Source organism: Lepisma saccharinum, chromosome 25 (genome assembly GCF_977018435.1).
Source record: "Lepisma saccharinum chromosome 25, izLepSacc3.1, whole genome shotgun sequence".
NCBI lineage: Eukaryota > Metazoa > Arthropoda > Insecta > Zygentoma > Lepismatidae > Lepisma > Lepisma saccharinum.
In genome coordinates this window covers 56,808,022-56,829,907 of record NC_139253.1, presented here as the reverse complement: position 1 = coordinate 56,829,907, position 21,886 = coordinate 56,808,022, and the positions used below count along the sequence as shown (strand labels likewise).

General features: G+C 36.3%; 1 long non-coding RNA gene across 2 annotated transcripts; it reads left to right on the top strand.

Moving 5' to 3' along the window:
- The first annotated feature begins 2,075 nt into the window (after positions 1–2,075).
- On the top strand, positions 2,076–14,986 carry LOC145978701 (uncharacterized). Of its 2 annotated transcripts, none has more exons than XR_014440740.1 (3): positions 2,076–2,234; positions 8,798–8,893; positions 14,728–14,986. It is a non-coding gene; the product is annotated as an uncharacterized LOC145978701 (long non-coding RNA). The 2 variants fall into 2 exon arrangements; XR_014440739.1 differs by having other exon boundaries at positions 8,798–8,897.
- The last annotated feature ends 6,900 nt before the right edge of the window (positions 14,987–21,886 follow it).

The following is a 21,886-nucleotide window of genomic DNA, read 5'->3' as shown; positions in this document are numbered from 1 at the left end:
GTAAACATTTGCGAATGTATAATGATCCGAAGATTAAACTTCGCTAGTTCTTCGAGTAATAAGAAAGACGAAAGTAACGTTGAAATCAAATAGCAATGCAAAGAAGTTCTTCGTAATGAAAGGAAGAAACGAAAGTTTAAAATTCAAATCTGCTGCCAAGCCAAAAATAATAAATAAAAAATAAAAAAATAAAAAAATATAAAATGATGACATCATGCATCAGTGCTCAAAGTACAGAGAAATATTTTTATGAAGGATGTAAACCATTTACAAATTTGGAGAATAAAGCCAGGAGAATTATACTACCTGCAGTGTAAGCATAAATATAGTTCTTGGAGTATTAAAATGAAATTATTATGATAAGCTGTTCCAGAAGTTGGAAATAAGAGCAGCAAAAACAGGAAGCGGGATATATGAAAAACTTTAAAACCTGAGAATAGAAGGCCAAGACGACAAGCAAAGACAAGAAATTGAGAAAGATGAACATCTTTAAAGATTAAGAAAGAAAAAAATAACAGCGAATATATGCATTGATGAAAAACTTGAATGTTTAAGGAAGGAGGATAAAGAGAAACTGGTGGGAAGGTTCAAGCTTCTGACTAACAGAATAAATCATGTAGAGTTGGTCCGTAAGATAGACAGTGAAAGTGAGATGTTAACGATAAACGTAATTGAAGAATTACTGAAAGATGAAAAGGAAGAAATAATAAAAATTAATGATGAAATTGAGGTATTAAGGAAAACTGTATTTATAACAAAGATCAAGTGCTTCAGCAAGTGAATGGTTTCGAGAAAAGTATGAGGGAGCAGACGAACAGGTTAGAAGAGAAAACATGAGAAGAGCAGAAAGTGAGTGAGGGAGTGAGATAGAGAGATAGAGACAAAGATTAAAAAGGACAAAAAAGAAAATACGTCTATAACCTAAGTGCAAACTAAAAGTATTATATCAACTTGCATTCTTCTTGGATAAATTATGGGAGCAGAATTGTTTGATTATTGCAGAGCCACTAAATGATGAAGTTGGAAACGAACTTAAAGAAATCTCAAGTAATTATAATGTCACAATTATTTATGAAATAGCGAAGTTGGAAAGATTTTTCAGCCATATAAGTTGATTACTTCACTGTTACCCAGAAACATGTAGTTGAAAAGCAAGCTACCTATTAAATGTGACCAGTTCCTGTAGAATTTCAAGAGGTAGTGAACTTTAAAGATATACACGATATCCAACGATGAAGGAAGAATATCGCCTTAACGCTTCCAAGAAAAAGAAATAAAATATTGTGCCTAGATATTTGGATGCTACAAAGAGAATAGACTCTGTCCCTTACATAAAATTTCATTTTAAGTAAAAGGAGGTAACATGTAACAACTTTAACAACAAACATAAAAATTTCAGTAATACGATATATTTTAGGAGCACCTGGTTAATGACTAAACTACATATTGTAATCTTTAAAAAAAGAAGATGAAAATATTGTGATACCAGTATATTACTTGGAAACTATACTACTCATCATGCAAGAGACGGTCAATGGTCATATCGTTACAAATTAGACGTTGAAACCGCTGCTACTAAATCCAAAGTATTTCGATATTTTACGCAAGTCTCATATGTGAATAAAACCTGTTAGCTCTGACAAACTAAAATTATCTTCATGAAATAACATTTCCAATTCAAAGGAATCGTTTATATGTCGAATGCACAATGTGCACTGAGATTCTTTAGTACTCTAGTACCAACATGAGAATCCGAGGAGATATATCAGTACAATATTTTATTTACTGAACAGTGCAGTTGGGTAAAATTTTCTGGTTGTAAAGGAAAGATATGATTTACACATCACATCGTCTTCAAGAATCGTCATTTAGCCTTCACAGCAATGAGAATGCAATGGCTGTAACGGAATAGTTAAGCAGATATGTTGATAGGTTGTATGACTTATCATTCTCTCAATAGTTTTTTTTCCGTCATATGCTTCTACGATTTAATGAGTCTTATGTCATAAAACTCGATGTATTTTTATTACACCATAGTTAAATGGGAATGACATGCCGTTGCGTTGGCTGAAATAATAAATCGGTTTCGTCTGTTGGACATTAACGCCAGCATGTAATTGTGAACTTGTAGTTACAATTCCATTTGAAGTGCTGAAAAGCTGATGTGTTGAGCTGTTGTGTCGATCATGAGGCAAGCGTTTGGAATTTGTTTCATAGTTTTGTTGATTGTACAGGTATGGCGATAGAACTTCAAATTTCTGGATTATATTAACGTATTTTCTACAATTTAAGAGGAACACAGTGATTTCTTTTTAAATATATTGATAAAAATTTCCTTTTTATTATTTAGGAATACTTTTCATTATATGAATTATTATATCCAATTATCTTTTCTGTATTGTGTTCTGAAAGAAAAATGCATCGTAAGTACTGAAAGTACAAATATAATATAAATTTACATTTCTTCTAGAATTATGCTCATAGTTTCAGTGATACATGAAACATCTACAATCGAGCCTATGTTAATAAACGAGCACGTTAATTTCAAATTAAGTTTTGGTCACTATACTCTTTGTTATAATATATTTGATGAACGTTGATAGTAATTGAATAAATATTATATGAACATATTAATTATGTACTTTACAAAATGAGAAAATTATACCAAAATTATGTATAGTCAATCTTGGTAAGCTAATGAATTGGGGGAGTCTGACTATTTATAATTTGAAGAAATGAGTCATTCATCAGTGTACATGGAGATGTAAGAAGGATGTATGCGGAGTTGAAGTGAGAGCGAATCAAGTTTAAAAAATACTAACTAACTCTAACCCGGAGGTTCATGGCTGCAGCAACACAGACCTTTCATCTGTTCCTATCTTGAGCAAGATCTATATACTCCTTTCCGTTCCTACCGATTTCCTTTAGGTCTATCTCAACGTTGTCTCTCCATCTTCGTCTTGGCCTTTCTACATGTCTCTTACCATCAGGATTCCCAACAAGAATCCTGTAAACTCCTCTTTCCTCTCCCATTCGTGCCACATGGCCTGCCCACCTAAGTCTTCTTGATTTAATTATTCTAATAATATCTGGACAAGAATACAAATTATGTAGTTCTAAATTATGTAACCTTCTCCACTCACCTGTCTCCTCATCCCTTTTAGGTCCAAATGTTTTCCTAGGGATCTTATTTTCAAATACTCTCAATTTATGATCCTCTTTCAATGTAAGGGACCAAGTTTCACACCCATATTTGCCTTTTATCAGCAAATTACTGTTTTGTATATTTTAACTTTTAGTTCCTTAGATATTAAAAGAGAAGACAAACGTTTATGAAGAGGGAAATAACATATATTTCCTGAATTAAGCCTACTTTTTATTTCCTCTTTAATATAATTTTCATTTGTTAATATTACTCCTAAGTATTTGAATTTGGAAACTGGTTCAAACGAGTTGTTATCAATAATTAGATTTTGATTATTACCTAACACTTGGTTTCGGCCTGTAAGCATATATTTAGCTTTCTCTTTGCTAACTTCCAAACCCATCTCTTTAGCAGTTTGGAAAAATATTTTAGCTTTATTCTTTATTGTATTTATATCATCTTTTAATAAGTCTACATCATCTGCATTTGCTAACAACTGAATCACACCATTTAATTTTAGTCCTTCTTTAGTTTCTTTTACCTTCCTAACAGCATATTCTAAGGCAAAATTAAAGAGCAATGGAGATAATGCATCTCCTTGTTTTAACCCATCATGAATTGTAAATTTGTCAGACACATTAATACCCACACGAATTTTACTTTCTGTTTCACTGGTGAACATTTTTATTATAGTAACAAGCTTCTCAGGTATTCCAAACTCGACTAATATATTATATAATTTATCTCTTTTGATCGGATCATATGCTTTTTGAAATCAATGAATAGCTGATGGACATTTTGATTATATCCAAACTTCTTTTCAAGTGTTTGTCTAATGTGAAAAATTTTATTTGTACACTGTAAAAAAAAATACACTTCTTGTACACTTTTGGTACACTTTCTTGTATATAATATGCACAAGAAGTGTACTGAAGGTGTTGCAAAGTGTACTTAAAGTGTTCTAGATGTGTGCGACCCGAAATGACGAAATTTTGTACACTTGTTGCACACTTTGGGGACACATTCAAAGTTGTGTGCACTTCTTCAACGCTTTCTGTACACTTTTGTTTAAAGTAAGTCTGTACACTTCTTGTACACTTTTGTAGCACATGATTTCATTTTGTGTTGTTGGTCATATCGATTGTTATTTCATACTTTTTTGACGAATGAATATCTTATGAACATAAATCAATTTCATTATATAAAGCAGTAACACACTTGAAAGCAAGCACCATTAAACAATAACAAAATATAACTATTTTTTTCCTGGAACACATGGAAATCGCATTGCATCATGAAACTATCAATACTTTTTTGTTTAATGTACCAATTTGATAATTGGATAAATCTCATTAAAATTGAAGAAGGAGCAAGTTGAATGTTCCGAGGAAATTAATAGATTTTCTTAAATCGAACTATTCATCTTAAAAGCACACCAAAACAGATCGTTAACTTCGGGGGGCTGGTTGTTGCTGGAAACTTGTCATCATCATTATTATGTAACGCCACTTACTTCGCCTTACACAGAAAAAACTGTTTTTTTTTGGAATTACCAAAAAAGTTTGGTTGAGCTGTTTGGTTATGCTTTTTGTTTCCGGTAACCAAATGTTGCTTGTAATTACTAAATAATTTTCTTTAAGAATACCAAAAAATTTAGTCAGACGAAATTTGGTACTCGTAAACAAAATGATACATATGTAAGTAAAGAGAAACAAAACGTTTGGTTAAATTTACTATATGTGCGTGAGCGTGCTTCTGAATTTGAAATAACGATTGTCCAGTTTCGTCGAGTGTAGTATGAAAATACTTTGTCGAAAATTGAAACTCATGTATATAGATAATTACTCGAAGCGAGTCTTTATGTTGTTGTGTAACATAATATTCTGAAAAAAGCTCAGAATATACTTACTTTATACTGAGTTTCCTACACCGGCCGCTAGATGGTTCTGTCAAAATGTGTACAAGAAACATAAGTTTTTGTACAACAAATAATGATACGTTTGATAGTAATCATAGTGAAAAATTGTGCTTTAACACTCTTCGAAAAATATGTGAACATAGAAGATACAAATTAAAGAAGAAAATGTACTGCAGTGAATAAAAGTGAATCTCCCATGAGCAACCTTTTGATTCTGGACTATATAAGTAGAAGGTACGTGCGTCGAAGAAAAACAAACACGCATCACAAAATTTAAGGTTACACAGTTGAAAGTTGTTGCTTTTTTCTCCTTCAATTGTCAAGTTAAATGTGAGTCAACTGTATTTTTATTCTAGAAACTAAATATGAGTACTGAATTGCGATATATGTCATGTGTGCAAGAAGTGTCGCTCAAGTATTTTCACAAGTGTTCCAAATGTGTAAAGTGTACCAGAAGTGATCAAAAGTAGTTTCTGCAGCACACTTCTTACACACTTTTGGGACACCTTTATATTGGAAGCACTTCTTGCACACTTCCTGTACACTTCTTTTGCTGCACTTTTTGTACACTTCCTGTACACTTTTGAAGCACTTCCTGTACACTTCTTGTGCACATTTAATGTGTACAAGAAGTGATCAAAAGTAGTTTCTAGGAAGTGTTCCAAAAGTGTGCAGAAAGTGTATTTTTTTTAGTGTAGTTGATCTGTTACGTTTAAATCCACATTGATAATCACCTATAATTTCATTAGCATATGGTGTTAGTCTTGTTAAAAGAATGTTAGAAAATACTTTATATGTTGTTGAGAGTAGAGAAAAACCACGGTAATTATTGCAGTTCATTTTATCACCTTTTCTAAACACAGGAACAATTATGGATTATTTCCACTGTTGAGGGATTTCTTCTTTTTCCATATTAAACAAATTAATTTATAAATTTGACATATTAACGAATTTCCACCACATTTAATTAACTCAGCTGGTATTAAATCAATGCCCGGTGCTTTGTTATTCTTTAGCCTTTTAATAGCATCTTTAACTTCAGTCAAGTTATGTTCTAGAACTAAAGATTCTGCTGTGTGCACTTCATTTACTTCTGGTTTATCTCCTACATGAACATTTCAAAGGCCATTAAAGTAGTTCTTCCATCTATCTAGAATATCGCTTGGGTCAGCTAGAAAATCACCGTCTATCTTTTATCAAGTTTACTTTAGGTTGCCACCCCTTTCTAAACTCATTTACACCTTTATATAAATCTCTGATATTTTTATCTTTGCTGTTTGTTTCAATTTCGTTAATTTTGCTTTTCAAGTAATCTCTTTTTTTACTTCTCAACGTGCGGTTAACTTCTCGCTTTATTCTATTATAATTGCTTAGATTTGTATCATCAGAGTTATTAACCACTTAAGTCTAGCCTGATTTCTTATTTCTATTAGATTATGACATTCATTATTAAAACATGGCTTACTTTTTATTGGTTTATGGTATCCTATACTTTCTTTAGCTGCTGATTCTATTGCATTACGTATGTGGTCCCAATTCTTATTTATGTGTGTTTCATTTATATTTTCGTCATCATTTAAATCCTGCAAAACATCAAATCTATTTGACAGTTAATTTGGTAATCTTTCTTAATTCTTTCATCTGCAAATTTTCCTGTATTAAATTTTATAACTTTTAGATTTTGTTGTTTATGATTTATCACTGCGAGTCTTTCTCTTAATTTAACAATTACTAAATAATGGTCACTGGCACAGTCAGCACCTCTATGTGTACGAACGTCAATTATACTAGTATGCCTTCTCTTATCAATGAGAATATGATCTATCTGATTATGAGTTTTACCATCTGGAGAAGACCAGGTATATTTATGGATATCTTTATGTTGAAAAGTGGTACTTTTCACAATTAAATTCTTTGAGGTTGCAAAAGTAATCAATCTTATACCATTATCATTACTTAATTCTTTACCAATCGTGGGTTTAAATGTCTCTTCTTTGCCAATCTGTGCATTACAGTAACCTAGCAGAACTTTCACATCATACTGAGAAAATTTATCAAAGGCCTGTTCTAACTCTGCATATAAATCATCTTTCGTATTATCATATTTATCTTTCGTTGGTGCATGTATGTTAATTAAAATAATTTTACACCACCTACCCTGTAAAACTGCATATGATATACTATCATTAATAAATTCTACTGTTTTAAGAGCAGAGATAATTCTATTATTTATGAAAAAGCCTATTCCAAAATTATGATTTTCAGTACCGCCATAGAAAAAAGTATAACTTTTAGTTTTACAATTCCCTTCTCCTGGCCACCTAACTTCCTGGACAGCTGCTACATCTAATTTATACTTAACTATGTCATTAACTATACACTGAAATGCCCCAGGCCGGTAAAGGCTCAGAACATTCCAGGTGCCTAATTTAATATCCTTATTCCTAATGTAGATCTTATCCTTAGTCCAGGGACCTCCCAAAGTAGTTCCCGCCCGGAGATCCGAATGTCCATGGCCACATATTGCTGTTTTTTGACATGTCTTTTTACAGTGCTGAGTTGTCAACTCTACGCATAACCCCCAATATTAATGGAGGACCGCACCTGTCGTTGGTCAGCGGATCCCTCGGATCTAGCTGGGAGGATCACATTGTAGTCCACCAACCATACCCCACTTCTGCCGATTGTGGGACGCTCATAGAGCAATGACAGGACAGCTCTGTAAATCCCAAGAGAGCAAAATGTTGACCATTTCTCTCTGTTGGTTGACTAACTGCAGTGAACAAGTCACTGGGCGATGAGGTCGTCACATCCCTACGCCTTTTAAAATACTTTCTGTCATATTTCCTTAACAATACAGTACCTTGAATGGGTCAGTCCATATCAAATGGTAACGAAAATAATAATAAGTGATTGACTGATCGTTTTCTTTTAAAAAAAAAAAAAAGAATCATACTTGTTCTTGTAACACTTCCGTAAGGAAAATTTTAAATCGGCATTAAACTAAAGTCGCCAAAGAAAATCAAGACAACAGCGCGGCTCTGCCAGAAAGACAGACCTCTCACCGGAAGAAAGTTGACTCGAGTCAAGTATCTGCATATTTATACACTGTCGTCTTATCGCTTCGCATTTCAGTGATACATTAATTTTGCCGCCAGTACATTATTGCTCACAATACATTTAAAGGGTCAACTGGGAAAGAGGACCGAACAGGAAAAATCCAAATCAGATTATGTATGTCAGCGCTACGTAAATTAAATGTGGCCATGTATGTTTATCATTAGACGATCAAATTACAAACAGAAATAAACAAGAATTAGTGAAACAACCACAACAACATAAGTAATGAAAATTTGTATACTCTTTCATTATTCTACTTTCCCGTTTCACATTTATTTCCTAAATTTTGTGCAGTCTAGTTTTGGGACAAATAGGGACCGAATTAAAATCCTCTAAAATGTTAGATGAAAAGTAATATGTAATTAATACAATTAAATTGATTAATTGATTTACTTTATTTTACTTCACTTTTTTGTGCCACTTTTGGTTAATTTGCGAAGATGGAGATGAGTGACATGATGAAATTCATGAATGGGAAATGACAAAAATACTTGCCCAGGCCGAGATTCGAACCCGGGACCCCTGGCGTCGTAGCGCGATGTGCGATACCATAAATTGTTATCAAGTCATTTATTGTCATATATAAATGATCATTATTCGTTACTTTTTCTCAGACTGAGGGCGGATCATGGAAACGGAAGATACCAGAGAAATTTCTCAAAGAGAGCGACGAGGAGTATAATGAAATTTCTCAGGAAACTCAACGAACGGTTGGTTTGTAATGGCCTAAATTATTATACCTTCTTTTATTGATAATTAAATAATAGTAATTTAACATTGCATATATACATTGTTTTATTGTTATGTTCTTGTTAGACAAGTCACAGAAAGTAAACCAATAAAAGATAGAATTGGATATTATCAACAATGAAAAAGATATAAGTTCATTGAATGCGTTATTTTCCATATCGTAATACATGTAATATGCCGTCTCGAGTTTGTGAACGTGTTATATACGAGGGTCACTATTTATATTTTGAGCCTTGGCAACACTGATTGAAGTTAGGCGCGATTTGACGTTTGCACGGAATCGTCTGGCATTATTGACCATAACGTACTTCACATGTTTTGTCAATAGCTTCATTTGTGTTGTTTATGTTGCCTTGGAGATTGCGCGACAACAATAAAATGGAATTAACTCGTGAACATTTTCGTGCGATGATTTTTTACGATTTTCGACGTGGATTACACTGGGGAACAGTGAAATTGCGGCACAGTGTTTGAGAGCTAATTTAGGGTGATTTCATGCTGCTGAATAATGATATAATAATATATTTCCTGAATTGGCTCTAATTTATGAAATAAATGCAACTAAACCAAAATGGCGGAAACAAGACATACATATAAATGAACTTTCAACAACAATTTAATATTTCTTTTTGTGATTACAATCATTATTATAATAATAAATTTATATAGGCCTATGATCATAATAATTAAGAAAATATGTACACAATGAAGTAACAAACTATGTGAAACGTTTTCTATACGATTTCCTGCTGTATTGCGTTTTAGGACAATCCCTCTGTAAGCTCCAACAGTAGTCGGCCATCATGTGGCGATCCCACCGTCCTTGGTACCTTTCTTCCATTATCCTTATATCCTGATGGAACCTTTCTCCCTGTTCTTCACTAAAATCACCAAGGTTCTCAGGAAATCTGTCAATGTGGCTATGTAGAAAATGTGTCTTCACACTCATATTAGCTTCCAATTTCTGAAAATTTTTCAACATATTTCCAACTATATCGCGGTAATTTTCTGCTCTGTGATTCCCCAAAAAGTTTTTGACGACGGACACAAAGCTCAGCAGGCCTCAGATTCGATGTAAGACATGTAAGTTGTAAAATTGGCATCATTTATGAGTGTACGAATTTGTGGTGGTCCGTCAAAGATTCCTGCCTTCAATTTTTCAATACTTAGTCCGGGAAATGTCTGGCATATATATTTGAAACAATCACCACTTGTATCTAAGGCCTTGACAAACTGTTTTATCAACCCAAGTTTAATATGCAGTGGCGGAAAGATGATTTTGTCCCTATCTATCAGCGGTTCATGAATGATATTAGCTTTTCCCACTAATATTTTTCCTTGTGGGCCAAACTTTTATCGTCCAATGTTTTTCTCTAGCACGACTATCCCACAAACATAGGAAACAGGGATACGTTGTGTACCCACTTTGCTGTCCTAGTAAAAAAAATCACCATCTTCAAATCCACACACACGAGCCACTTATGTTCAGCATATTCAATTGTTTCTAAAACCATTTTTATGTTTTGGTATTCTTCCTTAAGCTTTGTTGAGTGTCCGATAGGAACTGAAGGATGTTTATTACCATTGTGTAGTAAAACACATTTCAAACTTCTTTTAGAACTGTCCAGAAATAAACGCCAATCCTCTGAGCGATATGTTGATAGACCTAACAGCAGCAAAAGCTGAGGAATATTGTTACAATACACAAGATCATTGTCTTCGCTAAAGTAAGGAAGCATTTTGTGTTCTCTCGTTCTATATGATGTTACAGTAACACCAGGCTGAAGACAATGTTTTTCTCTTAGTCGCGATGCTAGAATCTCAGATGATTTTTTTGACAAATTTAGGTCACGAATCAAACCATTCAGTTGGCTTTGGGAGAATGCTTGCGGTGTAGAACTACATCCATCAAAATCACTTTCGTTTTTATTGTCACTAGCACTTTCATCTGATATCTCAACGTCATCGTCGATATTTTGCGAAAAGGTACATACTGGTAAAGGTAAATTTTCACTGTGCAGTATTGGCGGCTTTGCTGACTCTACATTAGGGTACACCCAATTACGCTTTTTGAATCTATTCATGCCTTTAACATTCACAGCACAAAAATAGCAATCATTAACATGATTTTTTGATTCACTCCATGTCATGGGCACTCCAAATTTGATTCCCTTTCGTCCGCCTTGGCCCCAATAACGAAGTGATTCCAAACAAGTTTTGCAAACTATATGTGGGACCCATTTTTTATTCTGTTGTCCCAGATTTTTGGCAAAATAAGCCTGATGCAAATCTCTCACTACATCCGTGATATTTCTTCTCTGTGATGGCAGACAATATATTCCACATATATAGCAAAAAACATTTGGGTTATTGAAACACTACGCGAGGAACTCATATTTCCAATGTATTCACATTAAACGCATTTCGCTTAGTTATACTACAAAATTCACCAGTAAGAGATATATTGCCTAGCAATGCTTTGTAAGTTGCCTAGCAACAATTTACAAATAAATAAATAAGTTTCTTAATGGGAATGTCAGCCCATTATCAAATTTTAATATATTACCGAGAAAAGCTTGGAGTAATTTTACTTCCTACATTTTCCATGGTGTGTTTATTTTTATAACTGGAGTCAATTCAACTGAACCAATCATACAATTGACAATTACAGCTGTTTTGTGTGCTGAAACTGTTATTAAACTTTATGCCACAAAATAAAATCTTTTTTTTGTTCCCCAGTGTTATCAAGACAAGAGTGCATCGATCAACTTACTTCCACATTTGGCGATAAAACCCCATCCTTTGCCACTGCGAAACGCTGGTATAACTAATTTAATCGTGGCAGCCATTCGCTCACCGACGAGATTCGCGAAGGTCGTCCAAAATCAGTTGTTGTTCAAGAAAACATTCATGCTGTGCAAAACCTAATACTGCAAGATCGTCATGTGACATACTGTGATATTGAGGCAACCCTAGGCATTAGTTCCACCAGCATATATAAAATATTACATGATCATTTAGCTGTGAGAAAGCTATGTTCTTGTTGGATCCCACACAATATGACAAAAACTCAAAAAGACGCTCGCGTCAATTGGTGCAAACAAATGCTCAATAAATACAATCATGGTGCTTCAAAAGACGTATATAAGATTGTAACAGGTGACGAATCATGGATATATAAATATGAGCCGGAACTTAAACAGCAGTCGACTGTATGGGTGTTTCAAGATGAACCCAATCCAACAAAAGTTGTTCGCGCTCGAATCACATCGAAACAAATGGTCGCCTGTTTTTTCGGGAAAACTGGTCATGTGGCAACTGTGCCTTTAGAGGAACGTAGAACGGTCAACTCTGAATGGTACACAACAATTTATTTGCCAGAGGCCTTCGGTGAAATACGGAAAACAAACAAACGCCGTCGGATCATTCTTCATCAAGACAATGCCAGCTGTCACACATCTCGTCTAACAACTGACTTTATGAACAGTCAAAAAATCGAATTGATGGGTCATCCGCCGTACAGTCCTGATTTGGCATCCAATGACTTCTTCTTGTTTCCGAATGTCAAGAATAAATTGCGTGGACAACGATTTTCGTCGGCGGAAGACGCCGTTGATGCGTTAAAAAACCATATTATGGAGGTGTCTCAAGAAGATTGGAAAAAGTGCTTTGACAAATGTTTCGAACGAATGCAAAAGTGTATTGACCATAAAGGAGAATACTTCGAAAAACAATAAAGCAGTTTTCAATGCCAAATTCCTGTTTTTTATTGTTAGCCTCAAAATATAAATAGTGACCCTCGTATTCTCACAATATGGTTATGTATTCATAGATATTATCAATTCATGTCAGAAAATATCCCAATGAAATGTAAAAAATGTATGGTAATTACTATTACACAAGGTTGATTACAGATTATGTTTCACATTTTGCAAAGCCACGTTGAAATTTGCCAATGCTATGACAATGAAAATAAACAAATTATCAACATCAGGTTATGCGATGGGAAACACCGCACTTTGCATTGTTTTATTGTAATAAGTATAGCCCAGAAAAGTAACATATTTGCTTTAGTGTTTTTAGAATTATTTATGAAACAATAGCTAATTGGAGTGATGTAATTCGTTTGCGAAGTCATATTACGTATCACAATAGTCCGTGGACCCGCATCGTGGTGGTTATAAATAGATACAAGTATATAAGCAATGTGGTTGCTTATGTGATTAATTATGTATTGCCTTTCTGAATTTGTTATTGTGTTGTGACAATTTTAAATATGCACGTATGTAGTAGCCAATATAATCTGAGATCAAAAGCAAGTATGTAAAGCTAGCTTCATCAGTTGCTGTACCTCATGGATGGCAGAAAGTAATGGATAAGTGACGTGTTGCAAAGATCCCAATAAGAAAAACCCGAACTGAGCTAATTGTGAACACAATGAACGTAGATGTAACTCGGTTACGTTTAAAATCAAATTTTCAAAGAATGTAACTATTACTGGAGTGCTTTTCACGGTGGAGTTGTCCGTGCAGTGACGGCTAGTGCGCCGGGCATTTAGGCCAACAGCAGCACACTAACCTTGGCACTGGACGCGTCAGTGCTTCAGTATCCAGATAGCTGGTGTCCAGATTGCATGTATGTGTGAAATGTTAAGGTGTTAACAAATGTACGTATTACTTGCTGATATCATTATCGAAGAACATACCCAGACATTTAGTCTCCAGATGCTGAAACTGAGGGGTGAGAATGGCGATGTTGCCCACTATGAGAAATAAGCCTTCAGCTTTGGAGAGAGATCGTGTATTTATGATTTCATTTGTGGAGGTAGGGTTTCTGTCATGTACGCATTTTTTTTAATATATGTTATGAGTCAGTAACCTAAACTATTCCGTTGCGTTAAAAAGTACGTTAGAACATTTGTTCTGTCATTGAATCTTATGATACCATTTCCACGTGACTTTAGAAGCACTTACTATATTTACATTCTAAGAAAACCGAAACTCATACACGAAACAACTATAGAACTAATGACACCGAAAACTTGACAAAATATCTATACTTCTCGACAGGGAAATCTTTGACTATTGGAACATTAACGGACACAAATGATTTTTCCATATTATGTATGTTACATACTCAAGAATATGTGATTTCAATTCCATTTTCTTTCAGGGGGTTAAAAGCATACTTCGCAATTACAAAAATAATTATCCCTGTTACCCGCCCCCATTAATTCGCAACATGGTGTTGCCACATGCCTAATTTTTATCTAGTGGTACGTAACACCTTCTGCTGTCAACATACACTCTTGGCTCGCACTTCAGGGAGAGGCGGCCGTCGTTAGGCTTTAAAACAAGGCTTTAGATCTGAAACTGTTGTTCCGATGCATACGTTTGGCAATGCAATATACAACAAGAATTTCATTTAACCATGGCAACTGGACAAACCTGATCGGTTCAAGGAAGGATCCCTGTGTTTTGAGGCAAAAATAGAATTTCACGTTGTCTTTTTTTGTGTGGGCTTTACATATGCATTATGTGTGTTGCCTACCTGTAGGGCGACGAGCCGACATCAATGGCAACTATTCTGTATGAAGTGCTTCTATCGCCGTAGAGCTCAGCAACACACCTAACGCATCTCAGGGAAGCGGGTATTTAGGATGTAGGTGTCCCATTTGTATTGCCGGTGACTTGGCATAACACTGAGATATCTGTCATAATAAGGGTGTAACGCTTCGTTATATAAAATACTATACAAGCAGTTGCTGTAATATAATTTGCAATTCATATTCCAGATATAAACGACATCGAATCAGACGAAGAAGTTTTGAAGAAACCGAAAGACTTCTACGTCAAGAAATGGCACAGGAAGGAAATTGGAGCGTTGAGTCTTTGACCATCGTTGTATGTAATTTGTAAGTTGCACAGTCCAATGAAGGAAAGTGCCTGATCCACATGGATTTGTTATAATTTGAATGAATTGCAATATGTATATTCTAGAATAATATTCTAATGTTTCAGTATTGATGTACACCTATAAATATATGAAAACAATGTAAACAAATCATTCATAATTATTACTTATCGTCACGTTGAATTGTACACATCAAACTGGTAACTTGGAAACTTAATATTAAACAGGTTGAGGCAAAAGTCCGGCCCCACTTTCTTAATTTGAAAACGACTTGACGAAGAGCGAAGAATTGGATATGGGTAATTGGGGTGGGGGCACATTAGATAGAGCTAGTGTGTATCATGACGGCCATCTTGATAGCCGCCATCTTGGAATTATATCCAGATTTTCAAATGGGAAGGGCATCATGTAGCATATCATTTTACATGTGCGTTTTCTCAGAAATAAGAATATACAGTTATTTTCCCCTAACTTTATTTGGTGAGGATATTTTGACAGTTGAAGTTCACATTTGGCGTAATGTAATGGGTTGGTATTTATTTGTTCCAGGTGATCTAACATGGCTCTATACTTCAAAGAAAGGGTCAAAATTGTTGTTATAAGTGGGGAGCGCAGTGCCAGGGTCATTGCAGAAGATTTCAATGTCCGGCATCCAGAGAGAGATGATATCTCACATAGCACTGTGTTGCGTGTAATGCAGAAGTTTAGGGAGACTTGATTTGTGTGCGACAAAGAACGTAGTGGACGGCCGAGACAGCTACCTACGAAGAAAAAGCAACGGCAATCGTGGCATTCTTGGTCAAGAGCCCGAAATGCAGTACCCGGCATATGGCATCAGTGTCAGGAGAAAGCCAGAGATCCATACTCCGTGTGTTTCATACTAACAAGTGGCATCCCTACAAAATTCAAATGCTACAGTTCTTAACTCAGGATGACCCAGACAGGCGGATATAGTGTGCAGACTGTACTTTGACTCGTTTCAACGGGGATCCCCAGTTCCCGAAAAGTGTTCTGTTTAGCGATGAGGCCATATTCTTCGTGAACGGTGAGGTAAATAAGCAGAATCATCGTTATTGGTCAGATACCAACCCATCGTGGACATATCCTCGTAAAGAAGTCGGTGTGGCAAAGGTAATGTTGTAGTGTGGGATATGGAACACCAGAATTGCTGGATCTGTCTTCATCCATGGCAACCTGAATAGGAATAGAAATCTGAATATTCTCCAGGAAGATGTGTTCCCCTCACTGATGAACCCAAACGGCGAATTACGAGCCCATTTCTAGCAGGACGGCGCGCCTCCGCACTACGCGTTAAGTGTCAGGCAGTGGTTGGATGAACAGCTCCCGGGTCACTGGATTGTCCGGATACCACTGAATGGCCCCCGGTTCTCCGAACCTTACGTCTATTGACTTTTACTATTGGGGTAATCTTAGAGCCATAGTTTATCAAGAGAAAATGACTGATCTCCGACATCTCCAGCACCAGATCCAACAAGCATGTGACTCTGTCGACCCTGCAGTGCTATTGCGTGTCCATGAGGACTGGCTGAAACGTCTTACGTTGTGTGGAGCACAGAACGGGCAACACATAGAGCACATCTTGTAGGATGCCAAATGTGAACATCAACTGTGAAAATAACCTCACCAAATAAAGTTAGGGGAAGAAAAACTGCATATCCTTATTTCTGAGAAAACGCACATGTAAAATGATATGTTACAATGACCCCCTTCCCGTTTAAAAACTGGATGTAATTCCAAGATGGCGGCTATCAAGATGGCCGGCATGATACACACTAGCCCCATCTGGTGTAACCCTACCCCAGCGTACTCTTGGCGCTCTTGAGTGTGTATCTTCCAAATACTGCAGAAGAGACTCTAAGGAAGAATAAGAGTCATGTGCCTCTTTGCCTTAAAACAAAAGATGTACAAATAAACGCATGGCATGTTAACTGCAAAGGGAAGGGAAGGAATTTTCAATTTTAAATTGACGTAATGCTTTATTTTCAATTACTTAAAAATTTAATATAATTTTTTTCACTTTCCAACACAATGAGCACAATGAACCAAACGAAATTTCTCTCTCCACGTTTTCCAGCAGGCAGTAGCAAGCGCCGTCGTGCCCCCCACTGGTGCGCTAGTAGTCAGATATAAATTTGGGACTTAATGTAAATTCAATTTATTTTTATGTTTAATTCCTTATACTTCCCTTGCTTCCTCTGAAAAGTTGAAAAATATGAAATATGCCATTATGTCAAGGAACCGACTAGATAAAAAGAGGAAGAAAATGTTTACTTAATCCATATCTATGCAAACTTACAATAACTTTAATTTAATAGTTTTTTGATTGATTGATTTGGTATTTTTAGTCCACTTTATGCACGGTAAGGCTAATCGGGACTGGACCTACAGTTTAAAGTGGAATGCGAACCACTATGTGCCTCCACCGGGTATCGAACCCAGGACACCTTGATTACAAGGCGACGACGCTACAACTGCGCCATCGGGAAGACGCTATTTAATAGGGTGCCAGTAATTTCGCAGAACACTAACGTTAACGCTTTTCTATTTTTATGTTTTTCTTGTTCGGCACCCCATTGGCCCTTATCATACAGGCAACCACACTGCGTGGACCCCCCCCTCCATTTGACAAGTAACTTTCTAATATATAAATTCTTTTACAAAGATAAGAACTCTTAGAGCCACGAAAATGGTCACATACATAAACTACAGACGTGAATGAATCACTTAGGTTCTTCATAAAAACCTTGCCATTTTATATGGATTACTCTGCAAATTTTATATTCTTAATTATGAATATCCGTTGGAAGAAATTATACCTACATATAGTGTCACCGCTATTCAACTCATCACTTTCAGTTTCTTTCTGTCTGCTTTCATTTCTCTGTCTCCTATAACCAGTTTTGCAGTAAAGTTTCAGACATTGTTACTCTAAACAGAACGACAACACACAAACTGAGATGCTACACCGAGTGCCGAGACTGGCCCAAGGCCTAAGGCATTTGACTGTTGTCTTCTCTACCACTCCAGAAAATCATCCATCTGGCCCAAGTTACAGAAAATAGTGTTGCTAACTATAGCAGCACAATTCACTACAAGGAGTCAAAACTATATCTTTGAATTTCTTCCCTTATTTTTATCGTACATTTTTCACATGAAAGAATCAGAAGGAAAATGTTACAAAATGAAAATTTCATTGACTCAGGGGTTGAATTTACGAATCTGTAGCATATTGAGTTATTCAAACCCTAAACTGTGTTCGGTATCATGTGCTCCCAGGAAGGAGGGTAAGAGGTCAGTTGACATTTTCCAGATATACCTTCCCTCGAGCTGACCGAAGCCCTGTCAAGGGAGCTGATGTTTCCAGAAAATGCTGCACATTCCACCCTCCTTCCTTGAGACTTAGGTTTTAGTTGAGCAAAAGGTCCAATCGACTACGCTTCTTGTAGAGCTACAAATGGTTCATTTCTGTTAATGCTGAAGTATTGTCATTCTAATCCATGTTTACACCCCCTACAGGGGTGGTGTTTCACTCTTCTGCTTGGAGGGGTATTCGTCAAAATTTGAGAGAGTGTTGGGCGGGAGGTTTAGGGGTGTATGGATAAATCACTGGAGCTGATTACGTGGTGTAATATTTAGGCATTCTCTGCGCAGCATGATCCAAATAAATTATGATCGAGTGATTGGAGGTGTAAAAGCTGTGCTGCAAATTCATAAGTTTCGAATCCTCAGTTTGCAATTATGAGTCACGTTTGTTAACTTGTATGCTCTTTCGAAAGAGTGGTTTGTAGTCAAAATACTTCCAATGCGAAAGCTTGATGTAGCAAAGCTGAAGAGTGCAGTGAACTGGTTAGTTAGGGGGGGTTTGCCCCCTAAAACAGTTTTCTAGCCGAAACAAAAAACACGTATTTCTTCCTTTGGGCCCTTCTATACACCTGCCAAGTTTCATGGAAATCGGAAGGGGACACTTAGATAACCTCCCTTGTCAGTGTGCCAATTTCGGGCGAACGCCCCGCATGAATCACATAGAATGTTAAGGGACCAGCTGAGGCACTAGGAGAATTGACTCGACATGCGAAGATAGAGCCCCTGGCAGGGATGGAAATTTGTGGAAATTATCGTAAGGCCTAGAATTTCAGTTTTCGTGTATTATGGTGTCGTCTAATCAAATTACAAGTAATAAAATAATCCGTAATAGCCAAGTATATTAGGGTAGGCCGGTCCTCCGTGCCTCCGGGTCTCTTATGACGCTTCGCCACTGATTCGCCACCAACATCCGTCATCACATATGTATGTATGTATGTAGTCATTTACCACATGCTAAATGCGCTCCCTCGCGCGTGAGTATCGGACAGTTGTATCATAATACTCTACAAAGCTGCTGCAGATACTACACACGTGCGGCGGAGCGATGGCTGTAGCTTTACCCATTTTGCTGCTCACATCTGCCGGAAGTATGAAAACTCCTTTTACACTCAGGGTTTGCAGGGTTGAAAATTATGGGAAGCTCGATGATGAAAATTTACATAAACAATTATTTGAATAAATGGCCCGTTGAAACTTACTCAAAACTAAATTTGAATGTCCCTTTTACAATAAAAATTCCTTCGTATAAACTACACTTCTTTCCTTTACAATGGCAAGAATGAGAAATATCATAATGTTGCATGTACAATAATTGATTATAATTCTTAGACAATTTATTAGTATTATAAAAATTTCTCTCTTTTTAATTCTAATTTTCTTCTACATTGGTGCTACTGACATGTATTCTTAAAAGCGCAATTATCGTCCCTCAGCACATGTGGGACTAACAATTATTTTAATCTGAGCTACTAACATTTAACGTGCTAACATTAATTTATCTCGATTATTAGAATGCCCATTTCTTTAACACCTTGCCTCTCTCGGAGCGAGGAGGGTATATGAACTAAATGTGAGAAGTTCGGGCACTTTCACACTCAGTATATACACTCGGTAGGAACACGCGTTCGGGTGTCTTCCCACTGTATGCAAGTGTGAACCAGTCGGAATGGCTGGGTACCTCCTTGCAGCACGAAGCCGGGATCGATTCTGGGTTCGGATACCCGTCCGAAGATTTAACTGGAATCAGACCAGGCTGATTGGGGCTGGAGGTGGATCTCTCAGCCTAAGCTGATGAGCTAGCCTTAAATGTATTGTAATCGGTATCCACCCACCAACGGCTTCTTTTATAGCATCTTGACCCCCGATCGCAGCGTAAGCAGGTGGCGATCTTCAGAACTGTTTAGACTACGAAGGTTGCGCTGGCCAGCTCCGCACAGTAATAACTTCTACCGAGGCGCCTCTACCGACATACATAAGAACTCGGTGCTTAAGGTATATAATACGAGTACAGCCAATGTTACTAACTTAGGGCATTAATTATTATACAGATCACAAATTCCACCATATTACAGAGAAGTGCCATTACAAAATCAACTAATGAAAATACAACCTTCATAACTACCAACCTTAAAGACCAAGCTGAACGCCGGGGACGGTACAACGTCGATGTAGAATTCATTTTGGTTTATCTACGTTCAAGCGGGGAGGGGTGGTTGTGGATTCAACACCATTTTCTTGTGATCTTTCCTTTTGTGTAAGTGTTTTATGTAATGTTATCAGCAGATTTCGCAGTGACTTACTTTTATTTCAAATGTCAAAGAATAAGGGAGAGCAGGACAGAAAGAGAGCCAGCCAGATGAGCGTTATTTTAATAACTGTCACATTTCTCCCTTTCTTATCAATTAAAACGACAAGAATAGTATTTGCATGAAATTGAAGAAGGGATACAATCATCCGGTATTTTGTGTAACTCTAACACTTTAAAAATTTTGCAATGTTTCAAGAAATTATTTCTTTGCATTTTCTGGGACTAGACCAAACTTCACACACATTTTATTTTACCAATTGTGACAAGACATTTTAAAGTGTTATAATTCTGCATGAGAATAACTTCGGAGTTATTTAATGACATTAAATGGATGTGTTGTGATGAGTTAGTATGACTTTATAACTAGCCTTTCTTATTTTAAACTGGAATGGCACATATATCGGTATCGGCATAGTATCAGCATTGGTAAGAGTATCGGTATCGGTATCAGTTCAAAATGGTATCGGCTCAGCCCTAATGTTAAATTCATTTAGAATTCTGGAATATTGCTGAATAGACATTGGAAAATTTATCAAAAGTTACAACATATTGCAACGAAAGCAAAATCAAGACGTACTAACAATATTTAAAAATGGAGTTGTATTCATTTACAATTTATGTTGTTAATGTTCTTAATTCTTGTCAGACCAATTCTAGAATTTAATATACAGAACATCATTGGAACTTAGGATGTAATATAACTAAGTATTGATTCAAAGGATTCAGAATATATTTGGATGACCTCTGTGGCGGAGTGGTTAGCACAACAAGCAACGACCCCAGTCGACCTGGGTTCAAATCCTGGCCTGGGCATGGATGTTAGTGAGTGTACATTCATTGATTTCATCATATCATCACTCATCCCCATAGTCGCAAATTAGCCAAAAGTGGCACAAAAAGCGAAGTAAAATAATTCTAGAATTGGTCTGGCATAAATTGTGATGTGCAAACCACTCCTCCCCGGGGGCCAGCGCAAAATACGGTTTTATATTTTCTCCGATACATGAGTTTGGTCGAATCTATTTCTCGCATATGGTTGTTTGAGTTTACTGGTTAAATGCATGGCATAAATATCTATATCTGTGTGAATCAAGTTCTGAGTTTCACTGGATAGAAATAGCGAGCCTATACTTGGAAGAGGCAAACAAGGGAGTGGCCACTTTCAAAAACGGTAAAGTTCCCTTGCATATAGCACCGTGCCATGAAAGCACATTTAGGGAATGTGCGTTTAGGACACCACACATTCTTGATCTCGGCTATTTTGGAGTTTATGTGATTACAGTGGCGTGGCGTGAGATTTTTAAAAGAGTTACCTGTTATCAGTAGGACATTTAAGGAAGGAGCCGTA